Source organism: Alosa pseudoharengus, unplaced genomic scaffold, assembly GCF_046254945.1.
Source record: "Alosa pseudoharengus isolate Yale_2024_CS ecotype anadromous, Long Island Sound unplaced genomic scaffold, YU_APseudo_1.1 YU_APseudo_1.1_scf_18, whole genome shotgun sequence".
Classification (NCBI taxonomy): Eukaryota; Metazoa; Chordata; class Actinopteri; order Clupeiformes; family Clupeidae; genus Alosa; species Alosa pseudoharengus.
In genome coordinates, this window is record NW_027468650.1 from 12,622,657 (window position 1) to 12,632,656 (window position 10,000).

The 10,000-nt window shown below is 38.7% G+C and overlaps 38 non-coding genes across 38 annotated transcripts; all 38 read right to left on the reverse strand.

Annotated features, from left to right (window-relative positions):
* Nucleotides 1-371: 371 nt before the first annotated feature.
* Nucleotides 372-444, reverse strand: trnar-ucg (transfer RNA arginine (anticodon UCG)). The gene has a single exon. It is a non-coding gene; the product is annotated as a tRNA-Arg (tRNA).
* Nucleotides 445-553: 109 nt separating this feature from the next.
* On the reverse strand, nt 554-626 carry trnar-ucg (transfer RNA arginine (anticodon UCG)). Its single transcript has one exon. It is a non-coding gene; the product is annotated as a tRNA-Arg (tRNA).
* A 119-nt stretch (nt 627-745) lies between these two features.
* trnar-ucg (transfer RNA arginine (anticodon UCG)) lies at nt 746-818 on the reverse strand. The gene has a single exon. It is a non-coding gene; the product is annotated as a tRNA-Arg (tRNA).
* A 109-nt stretch (nt 819-927) lies between these two features.
* Nucleotides 928-1,000, reverse strand: trnar-ucg (transfer RNA arginine (anticodon UCG)). Its single transcript has one exon. It is a non-coding gene; the product is annotated as a tRNA-Arg (tRNA).
* A 109-nt stretch (nt 1,001-1,109) lies between these two features.
* On the reverse strand, nt 1,110-1,182 carry trnar-ucg (transfer RNA arginine (anticodon UCG)). Its single transcript has one exon. It is a non-coding gene; the product is annotated as a tRNA-Arg (tRNA).
* A 109-nt stretch (nt 1,183-1,291) lies between these two features.
* Nucleotides 1,292-1,364, reverse strand: trnar-ucg (transfer RNA arginine (anticodon UCG)). The gene has a single exon. It is a non-coding gene; the product is annotated as a tRNA-Arg (tRNA).
* A 109-nt stretch (nt 1,365-1,473) lies between these two features.
* Nucleotides 1,474-1,546, reverse strand: trnar-ucg (transfer RNA arginine (anticodon UCG)). The gene has a single exon. It is a non-coding gene; the product is annotated as a tRNA-Arg (tRNA).
* A 109-nt stretch (nt 1,547-1,655) lies between these two features.
* Nucleotides 1,656-1,728, reverse strand: trnar-ucg (transfer RNA arginine (anticodon UCG)). The gene has a single exon. It is a non-coding gene; the product is annotated as a tRNA-Arg (tRNA).
* A 301-nt stretch (nt 1,729-2,029) lies between these two features.
* Nucleotides 2,030-2,102, reverse strand: trnar-ucg (transfer RNA arginine (anticodon UCG)). The gene has a single exon. It is a non-coding gene; the product is annotated as a tRNA-Arg (tRNA).
* Nucleotides 2,103-2,211: 109 nt separating this feature from the next.
* trnar-ucg (transfer RNA arginine (anticodon UCG)) lies at nt 2,212-2,284 on the reverse strand. The gene has a single exon. It is a non-coding gene; the product is annotated as a tRNA-Arg (tRNA).
* A 301-nt stretch (nt 2,285-2,585) lies between these two features.
* Nucleotides 2,586-2,658, reverse strand: trnar-ucg (transfer RNA arginine (anticodon UCG)). Its single transcript has one exon. It is a non-coding gene; the product is annotated as a tRNA-Arg (tRNA).
* A 109-nt stretch (nt 2,659-2,767) lies between these two features.
* On the reverse strand, nt 2,768-2,840 carry trnar-ucg (transfer RNA arginine (anticodon UCG)). The gene has a single exon. It is a non-coding gene; the product is annotated as a tRNA-Arg (tRNA).
* Nucleotides 2,841-2,949: 109 nt separating this feature from the next.
* Nucleotides 2,950-3,022, reverse strand: trnar-ucg (transfer RNA arginine (anticodon UCG)). The gene has a single exon. It is a non-coding gene; the product is annotated as a tRNA-Arg (tRNA).
* Nucleotides 3,023-3,323: 301 nt separating this feature from the next.
* On the reverse strand, nt 3,324-3,396 carry trnar-ucg (transfer RNA arginine (anticodon UCG)). Its single transcript has one exon. It is a non-coding gene; the product is annotated as a tRNA-Arg (tRNA).
* A 109-nt stretch (nt 3,397-3,505) lies between these two features.
* On the reverse strand, nt 3,506-3,578 carry trnar-ucg (transfer RNA arginine (anticodon UCG)). Its single transcript has one exon. It is a non-coding gene; the product is annotated as a tRNA-Arg (tRNA).
* A 493-nt stretch (nt 3,579-4,071) lies between these two features.
* Nucleotides 4,072-4,144, reverse strand: trnar-ucg (transfer RNA arginine (anticodon UCG)). Its single transcript has one exon. It is a non-coding gene; the product is annotated as a tRNA-Arg (tRNA).
* Nucleotides 4,145-4,253: 109 nt separating this feature from the next.
* Nucleotides 4,254-4,326, reverse strand: trnar-ucg (transfer RNA arginine (anticodon UCG)). Its single transcript has one exon. It is a non-coding gene; the product is annotated as a tRNA-Arg (tRNA).
* A 119-nt stretch (nt 4,327-4,445) lies between these two features.
* Nucleotides 4,446-4,518, reverse strand: trnar-ucg (transfer RNA arginine (anticodon UCG)). Its single transcript has one exon. It is a non-coding gene; the product is annotated as a tRNA-Arg (tRNA).
* Nucleotides 4,519-4,627: 109 nt separating this feature from the next.
* On the reverse strand, nt 4,628-4,700 carry trnar-ucg (transfer RNA arginine (anticodon UCG)). The gene has a single exon. It is a non-coding gene; the product is annotated as a tRNA-Arg (tRNA).
* A 201-nt stretch (nt 4,701-4,901) lies between these two features.
* On the reverse strand, nt 4,902-4,974 carry trnar-ucg (transfer RNA arginine (anticodon UCG)). Its single transcript has one exon. It is a non-coding gene; the product is annotated as a tRNA-Arg (tRNA).
* Nucleotides 4,975-5,093: 119 nt separating this feature from the next.
* On the reverse strand, nt 5,094-5,166 carry trnar-ucg (transfer RNA arginine (anticodon UCG)). Its single transcript has one exon. It is a non-coding gene; the product is annotated as a tRNA-Arg (tRNA).
* Nucleotides 5,167-5,275: 109 nt separating this feature from the next.
* trnar-ucg (transfer RNA arginine (anticodon UCG)) lies at nt 5,276-5,348 on the reverse strand. Its single transcript has one exon. It is a non-coding gene; the product is annotated as a tRNA-Arg (tRNA).
* A 109-nt stretch (nt 5,349-5,457) lies between these two features.
* trnar-ucg (transfer RNA arginine (anticodon UCG)) lies at nt 5,458-5,530 on the reverse strand. The gene has a single exon. It is a non-coding gene; the product is annotated as a tRNA-Arg (tRNA).
* Nucleotides 5,531-5,831: 301 nt separating this feature from the next.
* On the reverse strand, nt 5,832-5,904 carry trnar-ucg (transfer RNA arginine (anticodon UCG)). The gene has a single exon. It is a non-coding gene; the product is annotated as a tRNA-Arg (tRNA).
* Nucleotides 5,905-6,013: 109 nt separating this feature from the next.
* On the reverse strand, nt 6,014-6,086 carry trnar-ucg (transfer RNA arginine (anticodon UCG)). The gene has a single exon. It is a non-coding gene; the product is annotated as a tRNA-Arg (tRNA).
* Nucleotides 6,087-6,387: 301 nt separating this feature from the next.
* On the reverse strand, nt 6,388-6,460 carry trnar-ucg (transfer RNA arginine (anticodon UCG)). Its single transcript has one exon. It is a non-coding gene; the product is annotated as a tRNA-Arg (tRNA).
* Nucleotides 6,461-6,751: 291 nt separating this feature from the next.
* On the reverse strand, nt 6,752-6,824 carry trnar-ucg (transfer RNA arginine (anticodon UCG)). The gene has a single exon. It is a non-coding gene; the product is annotated as a tRNA-Arg (tRNA).
* A 493-nt stretch (nt 6,825-7,317) lies between these two features.
* trnar-ucg (transfer RNA arginine (anticodon UCG)) lies at nt 7,318-7,390 on the reverse strand. Its single transcript has one exon. It is a non-coding gene; the product is annotated as a tRNA-Arg (tRNA).
* Nucleotides 7,391-7,499: 109 nt separating this feature from the next.
* trnar-ucg (transfer RNA arginine (anticodon UCG)) lies at nt 7,500-7,572 on the reverse strand. Its single transcript has one exon. It is a non-coding gene; the product is annotated as a tRNA-Arg (tRNA).
* Nucleotides 7,573-7,691: 119 nt separating this feature from the next.
* On the reverse strand, nt 7,692-7,764 carry trnar-ucg (transfer RNA arginine (anticodon UCG)). The gene has a single exon. It is a non-coding gene; the product is annotated as a tRNA-Arg (tRNA).
* Nucleotides 7,765-7,873: 109 nt separating this feature from the next.
* On the reverse strand, nt 7,874-7,946 carry trnar-ucg (transfer RNA arginine (anticodon UCG)). The gene has a single exon. It is a non-coding gene; the product is annotated as a tRNA-Arg (tRNA).
* A 301-nt stretch (nt 7,947-8,247) lies between these two features.
* On the reverse strand, nt 8,248-8,320 carry trnar-ucg (transfer RNA arginine (anticodon UCG)). Its single transcript has one exon. It is a non-coding gene; the product is annotated as a tRNA-Arg (tRNA).
* Nucleotides 8,321-8,429: 109 nt separating this feature from the next.
* trnar-ucg (transfer RNA arginine (anticodon UCG)) lies at nt 8,430-8,502 on the reverse strand. The gene has a single exon. It is a non-coding gene; the product is annotated as a tRNA-Arg (tRNA).
* A 483-nt stretch (nt 8,503-8,985) lies between these two features.
* Nucleotides 8,986-9,058, reverse strand: trnar-ucg (transfer RNA arginine (anticodon UCG)). The gene has a single exon. It is a non-coding gene; the product is annotated as a tRNA-Arg (tRNA).
* A 109-nt stretch (nt 9,059-9,167) lies between these two features.
* Nucleotides 9,168-9,240, reverse strand: trnar-ucg (transfer RNA arginine (anticodon UCG)). Its single transcript has one exon. It is a non-coding gene; the product is annotated as a tRNA-Arg (tRNA).
* Nucleotides 9,241-9,541: 301 nt separating this feature from the next.
* Nucleotides 9,542-9,614, reverse strand: trnar-ucg (transfer RNA arginine (anticodon UCG)). The gene has a single exon. It is a non-coding gene; the product is annotated as a tRNA-Arg (tRNA).
* A 109-nt stretch (nt 9,615-9,723) lies between these two features.
* Nucleotides 9,724-9,796, reverse strand: trnar-ucg (transfer RNA arginine (anticodon UCG)). The gene has a single exon. It is a non-coding gene; the product is annotated as a tRNA-Arg (tRNA).
* Nucleotides 9,797-9,915: 119 nt separating this feature from the next.
* Nucleotides 9,916-9,988, reverse strand: trnar-ucg (transfer RNA arginine (anticodon UCG)). Its single transcript has one exon. It is a non-coding gene; the product is annotated as a tRNA-Arg (tRNA).
* Nucleotides 9,989-10,000: the final 12 nt, after the last annotated feature.

Genomic DNA, 10,000 nt, shown 5'->3' on the forward strand with positions numbered 1-10,000 from the left:
CCACGAAGAGACTCGAACCCTCAATCTTCTGATCCGAAGTCAGACGTCTTATCCATTAGGCCACGGGGTCTTCAGAAGAAGCATATAAGACAATTCATCCAAGGTAACGATGAAATCATTTCATATCTATATAGAAGATTCAACTGAAATACGCTGAAATGTTATGTAACTGTCTAAAGATTTGTATTTCGACCACGAAGGGACTCGAACCCTCAATCTTCTGATCCGAAGTCAGACGGCTTATCCATTAGGCCACGGGGTCTTCAGAAGAAACATATAAGACAATTCATCCAAGGTAACGATGAAATCATTTCATATCTATATAGAAGATTCAACTGAAATGTTATGCAAGTGTCTAAAGATTACTTTTTCGACCACGAAGGGACTCGAACCCTCAATCTTCTGATCCGAAGTCAGACGCCTTATCCATTAGGCCACGCGGTCTTCACTAACGTGTTATAAGACAATTCATGAAGGTAATGATGAAATCCATTCCCTTGATATTTTCTTAAGTATGCTGAAATGTTATGCAAGTGTCTAAAGATTACTTTTTCGACCACGAAGGGACTCGAACCCTCAATCTTCTGATCCGAAGTCAGACGCCTTATCCATTAGGCCACGCGGTCTTCGAGAGCAACTTGTAAGACAATTCACACAAGGTAACAATGAAATCATTTCATATGTATATAGAAGATTCAACTGAAATACGCTGAAATGTTATGTAACTGTCTAAAGATTTGTATTTCGACCACGAAGGGACTCGAACCCTCAATCTTCTGATCCGAAGTCAGACGCCTTATCCATTAGGCCAAACGGTCTTCGCTAATGCGTTATAAGACAATTCATAAAGGTAATGATGAAATCCATTCCCTTGATATTTTCTTAAGTATGCTGAAATGTTATGCAAGTGTCTAAAGATTACTTTTTCGACCACGAAGGGACTCGAACCCTCAATCTTCTGATCCGAAGTCAGACGCCTTATCCATTAGGCCACGCTGTCTTCACAAGAAACATATAAGACAATTCATCAAAGGTAACGATGAAATCATTTCATATCTATATAGAAGTTTCAACTGAAATGTTATGTAACTGTCTAAAGATTACTTTTTCGACCACGAATGGACTCGAACCCTCAATCTTCTGATCCGAAGTCAGACGCCTTATCCATTAGGCCACGCAGTCTTCACAAGAAACATATAAGACAATTCATCCAAGGTAACGATGAAATCATTTCATATCTATATAGAAGATTCAACTGAAATGTTATGTAACTGTCTAAAGATTTGTATTTCGACCACGAAGGGACTCGAACCCTCAATCTTCTGATCCGAAGTCAGACGCCTTATCCATTAGGCCACGCGGTCTTCACTAATGCGTTATAAGACAATTCATAAAGGTAATAATGAAATCCATTCCCTTGATATTTTCTTAAGTATGCTGAAATGTTATGCAAGTGTCTAAAGATTACTTTTTCGACCACGAAGGGACTCGAACCCTCAATCTTCTGATCCGAAGTCAGACGCCTTATCCATTAGGCCACGCGGTCTTCAGGAGAAACATATAAGACAATTCATCAAAGGTAACGATGAAATCATTTCATATCTATATAGAAGTTTCAACTGAAATGTTATGCAAGTGTCTAAAGATTACTTTTTCGACCACGAAGGGACTCAAACCCTCAATCTTCTGATCCGAAGTCAGACGCCTTATCCATTAGGCCACGGGGTCTTCAGAAGAAACATATAAGACAATTCATCCAAGGTAACGATGAAATCATTTCATATCTATATAGAAGATTCAACTGAAATACGCTGAAATGTTATGTAACTGTCTAAAGATTTGTATTTCGACCACGAAGGGACTCGAACCCTCAATCTTCTGATCCGAAGTCAGACGGCTTATCCATTAGGCCACGGGGTCTTCAGAAGAAACATATAAGACAATTCATCCAAGGTAACGATGAAATCATTTCATATCTATATAGAAGATTCAACTGAAATGTTATGCAAGTGTCTAAAGATTACTTTTTCGACCACGAAGGGACTCGAACCCTCAATCTTCTGATCCGAAGTCAGACGCCTTATCCATTAGGCCACGCGGTCTTCACTAACGTGTTATAAGACAATTCATGAAGGTAATGATGAAATCCATTCCCTTGATATTTTCTTAAGTATGCTGAAATGTTATGCAAGTGTCTAAAGATTACTTTTTCGACCACGAAGGGACTCGAACCCTCAATCTTCTGATCCGAAGTCAGACGCCTTATCCATTAGGCCACACGGTCTTCGAGAGCAACTTGTAAGACAATTCACACAAGGTAACAATGAAATCATTTCATATGTATATAGAAGATTCAACTGAAATACGCTGAAATGTTATGTAACTGTCTAAAGATTTGTATTTCGACCACGAAAGGACTCGAACCCTCAATCTTCTGATCCGAAGTCAGACGCCTTATCCATTAGGCCAAACGGTCTTCGCTAATGCGTTATAAGACAATTCATAAAGGTAATGATGAAATCCATTCCCTTGATATTTTCTTAAGTATGCTGAAATGTTATGCAAGTGTCTAAAGATTACTTTTTCGACCACGAAGGGACTCGAACCCTCAATCTTCTGATCCGAAGTCAGACGCCTTATCCATTAGGCCACGCGGTCTTCACAAGAAACATATAAGACAATTCATCAAAGGTAACGATGAAATCATTTCATATCTATATAGAAGTTTCAACTGAAATGTTATGTAACTGTCTAAAGATTACTTTTTCGACCACGAATGGACTCGAACCCTCAATCTTCTGATCCGAAGTCAGACGCCTTATCCATTAGGCCACGCAGTCTTCACAAGAAACATATAAGACAATTCATCCAAGGTAACGATGAAATCATTTCATATCTATATAGAAGATTCAACTGAAATGTTATGTAACTGTCTAAAGATTTGTATTTCGACCACGAAGGGACTCGAACCCTCAATCTTCTGATCCGAAGTCAGACGCCTTATCCATTAGGCCACGCGGTCTTCACAAGAAACACATAAGACAATTCATCAAAGGTAACGATGAAATCATTTCATATCGATATAGAAGTTTCAACTGAAATGTTATGTAACTGTCTAAAGATTACTTTTTCGACCACGAATGGACTCGAACCCTCAATCTTCTGATCTGAAGTCAGACGCCTTATCCATTAGGCCACGCGGTCTTCACAAGAAACATATAAGACAATTCATCCAAGGTAACGATGAAATCATTTCATATCTATATAGAAGATTCAACTGAAATACGCTGAAATGTTATGTAACTGTCTAAAGATTTGTATTTCGACCACGAAGGGACTCGAACCCTCAATCTTCTGATCCGAAGTCAGACGCCTTATCCATTAGGCCACGCGGTCTTCACTAATGCGTTATAAGACAATTCATAAAGGTAATGATGAAATCCATTCCCTTGATATTTTCTTAAGTATGCTGAAATGTTATGCAAGTGTCTAAAGATTACTTTTTCGACCACGAAGGGACTCGAACCCTCAATCTTCTGATCCGAAGTCAGACGCCTTATCCATTAGGCCACGCGGTCTTCAGAAGAAACATATAAGACAATTCATCAAAGGTAACGATGAAATCATTTCATATCTATATAGAAGATTCAACTGAAATACGCTGAAATGTTATGTGACTGTCTAAAGATTACTTTTTCGACCACGAAGGGACTCGAAGCCTCAATCTTCTGATCCGAAGTCAGACGCCTTATCCATTAGGCCACGGGGTCTTCAGAAGAAACATATAAGACAATTCATCCAAGGTAACGATGAAATCATTTCATATGTATATAGAAGATTCAACTGAAATACGCTGAAATGTTATGTAACTGTCTAAAGATTTGTATTTCGACCACGAAAGGACTCGAACCATCAATCTTCTGATCCGAAGTCAGACGCCTTATCCATTAGGCCAAACGGTCTTCGCTAATGCGTTATAAGACAATTCATAAAGGTAATGATGAAATCCATTCCCTTGATATTTTCTTAAGTATGCTGAAATGTTATGCAAGTGTCTAAAGATTACTTTTTCGACCACGAAGGGACTCGAACCCTCAATCTTCTGATCCGAAGTCAGACGCCTTATCCATTAGGCCACGCGGTCTTCATAAGAAACATATAAGACAATTCATCAAAGGTAACGATGAAATCATTTCATATCGATATAGAAGTTTCAACTGAAATGTTATGTAACTGTCTAAAGATTACTTTTTCGACCACGAATGGACTCGAACCCTCAATCTTCTGATCCGAAGTCAGACGCCTTATCCATTAGGCCACGCGGTCTTCACAAGAAACATATAAGACAATTCATCCAAGGTAACGATGAAATCATTTCATATCTATATAGAAGATTCAACTGAAATACGCTGAAATGTTATGTAACTGTCTAAAGATTTGTATTTCGACCACGAAGGGACTCGAACCCTCAATCTTCTGATCCGAAGTCAGACGCCTTATTCATTAGGCCACGCGGTCTTCACTAACGTGTTATAAGACAATTCATAAAGGTAATGATGAAATCCATTCCCTTGATATTTTCTTAAGTATGCTGAAATGTTATGCAAGTGTCTAAAGATTACTTTTTCGACCACGAAGGGACTCGAACCCTCAATCTTCTGATCCGAAGTCAGACGCCTTATCCATTAGGCCACGCGGTCTTCAGAAGAAACATATAAGACAATTCATCCAAGGTAACGATGAAATCATTTCATATCTATATAGAAGATTCAACTGAAATACGCTGAAATGTTATGTAACTGTGTTATAAGACAATTCATAAAGGTAATGATGAAATCCTTTCCCTTGATATTTTCTTAAGTATGCTGAAATGTTATGCAAGTGTCTAAAGATTACTTTTTCGACCACGAAGGGACTCGAACCCTCAATCTTCTGATCCGAAGTCAGACGCCTTATCCATTAGGCCACGGGGTCTTCAGAAGAAACATATAAGACAATTCATCCAAGGTAACGATGAAATCATTTCATATCTATATAGAAGATTCAACTGAAATACGCTGAAATGTTATGTAACTGTCTAAAGATTTGTATTTCGACCACGAAGGGACTCGAACCCTCAATCTTCTGATCCGAAGTCAGACGCCTTATCCATTAGGCCACGCGGTCTTCACTAATGCGTTATAAGACAATTCATAAAGGTAATAATGAAATCCATTCCCTTGATATTTTCTTAAGTATGCTGAAATGTTATGCAAGTGTCTAAAGATTACTTTTTCGACCACGAAGGGACTCGAACCCTCAATCTTCTGATCCGAAGTCAGACGCCTTATCCATTAGGCCACGCGGTCTTCAGGAGAAACATATAAGACAATTCATCAAAGGTAACGATGAAATCATTTCATATCTATATAGAAGTTTCAACTGAAATGTTATGCAAGTGTCTAAAGATTACTTTTTCGACCACGAAGGGACTCAAACCCTCAATCTTCTGATCCGAAGTCAGACGCCTTATCCATTAGGCCACGGGGTCTTCAGAAGAAACATATAAGACAATTCATCCAAGGTAACGATGAAATCATTTCATATCTATATAGAAGATTCAACTGAAATACGCTGAAATGTTATGTAACTGTCTAAAGATTTGTATTTCGACCACGAAGGGACTCGAACCCTCAATCTTCTGATCCGAAGTCAGACGGCTTATCCATTAGGCCACGGGGTCTTCAGAAGAAACATATAAGACAATTCATCCAAGGTAACGATGAAATCATTTCATATCTATATAGAAGATTCAACTGAAATGTTATGCAAGTGTCTAAAGATTACTTTTTCGACCACGAAGGGACTCGAACCCTCAATCTTCTGATCCGAAGTCAGACGCCTTATCCATTAGGCCACGCGGTCTTCACTAACGTGTTATAAGACAATTCATGAAGGTAATGATGAAATCCATTCCCTTGATATTTTCTTAAGTATGCTGAAATGTTATGCAAGTGTCTAAAGATTACTTTTTCGACCACGAAGGGACTCGAACCCTCAATCTTCTGATCCGAAGTCAGACGCCTTATCCATTAGGCCACGCGGTCTTCGAGAGCAACTTGTAAGACAATTCACACAAGGTAACAATGAAATCATTTCATATGTATATAGAAGATTCAACTGAAATACGCTGAAATGTTATGTAACTGTCTAAAGATTTGTATTTCGACCACGAAAGGACTCGAACCCTCAATCTTCTGATCCGAAGTCAGACGCCTTATCCATTAGGCCAAACGGTCTTCGCTAATGCGTTATAAGACAATTCATAAAGGTAATGATGAAATCCATTCCCTTGATATTTTCTTAAGTATGCTGAAATGTTATGCAAGTGTCTAAAGATTACTTTTTCGACCACGAAGGGACTCGAACCCTCAATCTTCTGATCCGAAGTCAGACGCCTTATCCATTAGGCCACGCGGTCTTCACAAGAAACATATAAGACAATTCATCAAAGGTAACGATGAAATCATTTCATATCTATATAGAAGTTTCAACTGAAATGTTATGTAACTGTCTAAAGATTACTTTTTCGACCACGAATGGACTCGAACCCTCAATCTTCTGATCCGAAGTCAGACGCATTATCCATTAGGCCACGCAGTCTTCACAAGAAACATATAAGACAATTCATCCAAGGTAACGATGAAATCATTTCATATCTATATAGAAGATTCAACTGAAATGTTATGTAACTGTCTAAAGATTTGTATTTCGACCACGAAGGGACTCGAACCCTCAATCTTCTGATCCGAAGTCAGACGCCTTATCCATTAGGCCACGCGGTCTTCACAAGAAACACATAAGACAATTCATCAAAGGTAACGATGAAATCATTTCATATCGATATAGAAGTTTCAACTGAAATGTTATGTAACTGTCTAAAGATTACTTTTTCGACCACGAATGGACTCGAACCCTCAATCTTCTGATCTGAAGTCAGACGCCTTATCCATTAGGCCACGCGGTCTTCAGAAGAAACATATAAGACAATTCATCAAAGGTAACGATGAAATCATTTCATATCTATATAGAAGATTCAACTGAAATACGCTGAAATGTTATGTGACTGTCTAAAGATTACTTTTTCGACCACGAAGGGACTCGAAGCCTCAATCTTCTGATCCGAAGTCAGACGCCTTATCCATTAGGCCACGGGGTCTTCAGAAGAAACATATAAGACAATTCATCCAAGGTAACGATGAAATCATTTCATATCTATATAGAAGATTCAACTGAAATACGCTGAAATGTTATGTAACTGTCTAAAGATTTGTATTTCGACCACGAAGGGACTCGAACCCTCAATCTTCTGATCCGAAGTCAGACGCCTTATCCATTAGGCCACGCGGTCTTCACTAATGCGTTATAAGACAATTCATAAAGGTAATAATGAAATCCATTCCCTTGATATTTTCTTAAGTATGCTGAAATGTTATGCAAGTGTCTAAAGATTACTTTTTCGACCACGAAGGGACTCAAACCCTCAATCTTCTGATCCGAAGTCAGACGCCTTATCCATTAGGCCACGCGGTCTTCAGAAGAAACATATAAGACAATTCATCAAAGGTAACGATGAAATCATTTCATATCTATATAGAAGATTCAACTGAAATACGCTGAAATGTTATGTAACTGTCTAAAGATTTGTATTTCGACAACGAAGGGACTCGAACCCTCAATCTTCTGATCCGAAGTCAGACGCCTTATCCATTAGGCCACGCGGTCTTCAGGAGAAACATATAAGACTATTCATCAAAGGTCACGATGAAATCATTTCATATCTATATAGAAGTTTCAACTGAAATGTTATGTAACTGTCTGAAGATTACTTTTTCGACCACGAAGGGACTCGAACCCTCAATCTTCTGATCCGAAGTCAGACGCCTTATCCATTAGGCCACGCGGTCTTCACTAATGCGTTATAAGACAATTCATAAAGGTAATAATGAAATCCATTCCCTTGATATTTTCTTAAGTATGCTGAAATGTTATGCAAGTGTCTAAAGATTACTTTTTCGACCACGAAGAGACTCGAACCCTCAATCTTCTGATCCGAAGTCAGACGTCTTATCCATTAGGCCACGGGGTCTTCAGAAGAAGCATATAAGACAATTCATCCAAGGTAACGATGAAATCATTTCATATCTATATAGAAGATTCAACTGAAATACGCTGAAATGTTATGTAACTGTCTAAAGATTTGTATTTCGACAACGAAGGGACTCGAACCCTCAATCTTCTGATCCGAAGTCAGACGCCTTATCCATTAGGCCACGCGGTCTTCAGGAGAAACATATAAGACTATTCATCAAAGGTCACGATGAAATCATTTCATATCTATATAGAAGTTTCAACTGAAATGTTATGTAACTGTCTGAAGATTACTTTTTCGACCACGAAGGGACTCGAACCCTCAATCTTCTGATCCGAAGTCAGACGCCTTATCCATTAGGCCACGCGGTCTTCACTAATGCGTTATAAGACAATTCATAAAGGTAATAATGAAATCCATTCCCTTGATATTTTCTTAAGTATGCTGAAATGTTATGCAAGTGTCTAAAGATTACTTTTTCGACCACGAAGAGACTCGAACCCTCAATCTTCTGATCCGAAGTCAGACGTCTTATCCATTAGGCCACGGGGTCTTCAGAAGAAGCATATAAGACAATTCATCCAAGGTAACGATGAAATCATTTCATATCTATATAGAAGATTCAACTGAAATACGCTGAAATGTTATGTAACTGTCTAAAGATTTGTATTTCGACCACGAAGGGACTCGAACCCTCAATCTTCTGATCCGAAGTCAGACGGCTTATCCATTAGGCCACGGGGTCTTCAGAAGAAACATATAAGACAATTCATCCAAGGTAACGATGAAATCATTTCATATCTATATAGAAGATTCAACTGAAATGTTATGCAAGTGTCTAAAGATTACTTTTTCGACCACGAAGGGACTCGAACCCTCAATCTTCTGATCCGAAGTCAGACGCCTTATCCATTAGGCCACGCGGTCTTCACTAACGTGTTATAAGACAATTCATGAAGGTAATGATGAAATCCATTCCCTTGATATTTTCTTAAGTATGCTGAAATGTTATGCAAGTGTCTAAAGATTACTTTTTCGACCACGAAGGGACTCGAACCCTCAATCTTCTGATCCGAAGTCAGACGCCTTATCCATTAGGCCACGCGGTCTTCGAGAGCAACTTGTAAGACAATTCACACAAGGTAACAATGAAATCATTTCATATGTATATAGAAGATTCAACTGAAATACGCTGAAATGTTATGTAACTGTCTAAAGATTTGTATTTCGACCACGAAAGGACTCGAACCCTCAATCTTCTGATCCGAAGTCAGACGCCTTATCCATTAGGCCAAACGGTCTTCGCTAATGCGTTATAAGACAATTCATAAAGGTAATGATGAAATCCATTCCCTTGATATTTTCTTAAGTATGCTGAAATGTTATGCAAGTGTCTAAAGATTACTTTTTCGACCACGAAGGGACTCGAACCCTCAATCTTCTGATCCGAAGTCAGACGCCTTATCCATTAGGCCACGCGGTCTTCACAAGAAACATATAAGACAATTCATCAAAGGTAACGATGAAATCATTTCATATCGATATAGAAGTTTCAACTGAAATGTTATGTAACTGTCTAAAGATTACTTTTTCGACCACGAATGGACTCGAACCCTCAATCTTCTGATCCGAAGTCAGACGCCTTATCCATTAGGCCACGCGGTCTTCACAAGAAACATATAAGACAATTCATCCAAGGTAACGATGAAATCATTTCATATCTATATAGAAGATTCAACTGAAATACGCTGAAATGTTATGTAACTGTCTAAAGATTTGTATTTCGACCACGAAGGGACTCGAACCCTCAATCTTCTGATCCGAAGTCAGACGCCTTATCCATTAGGCCACGCGGTCTTCACTAACGTG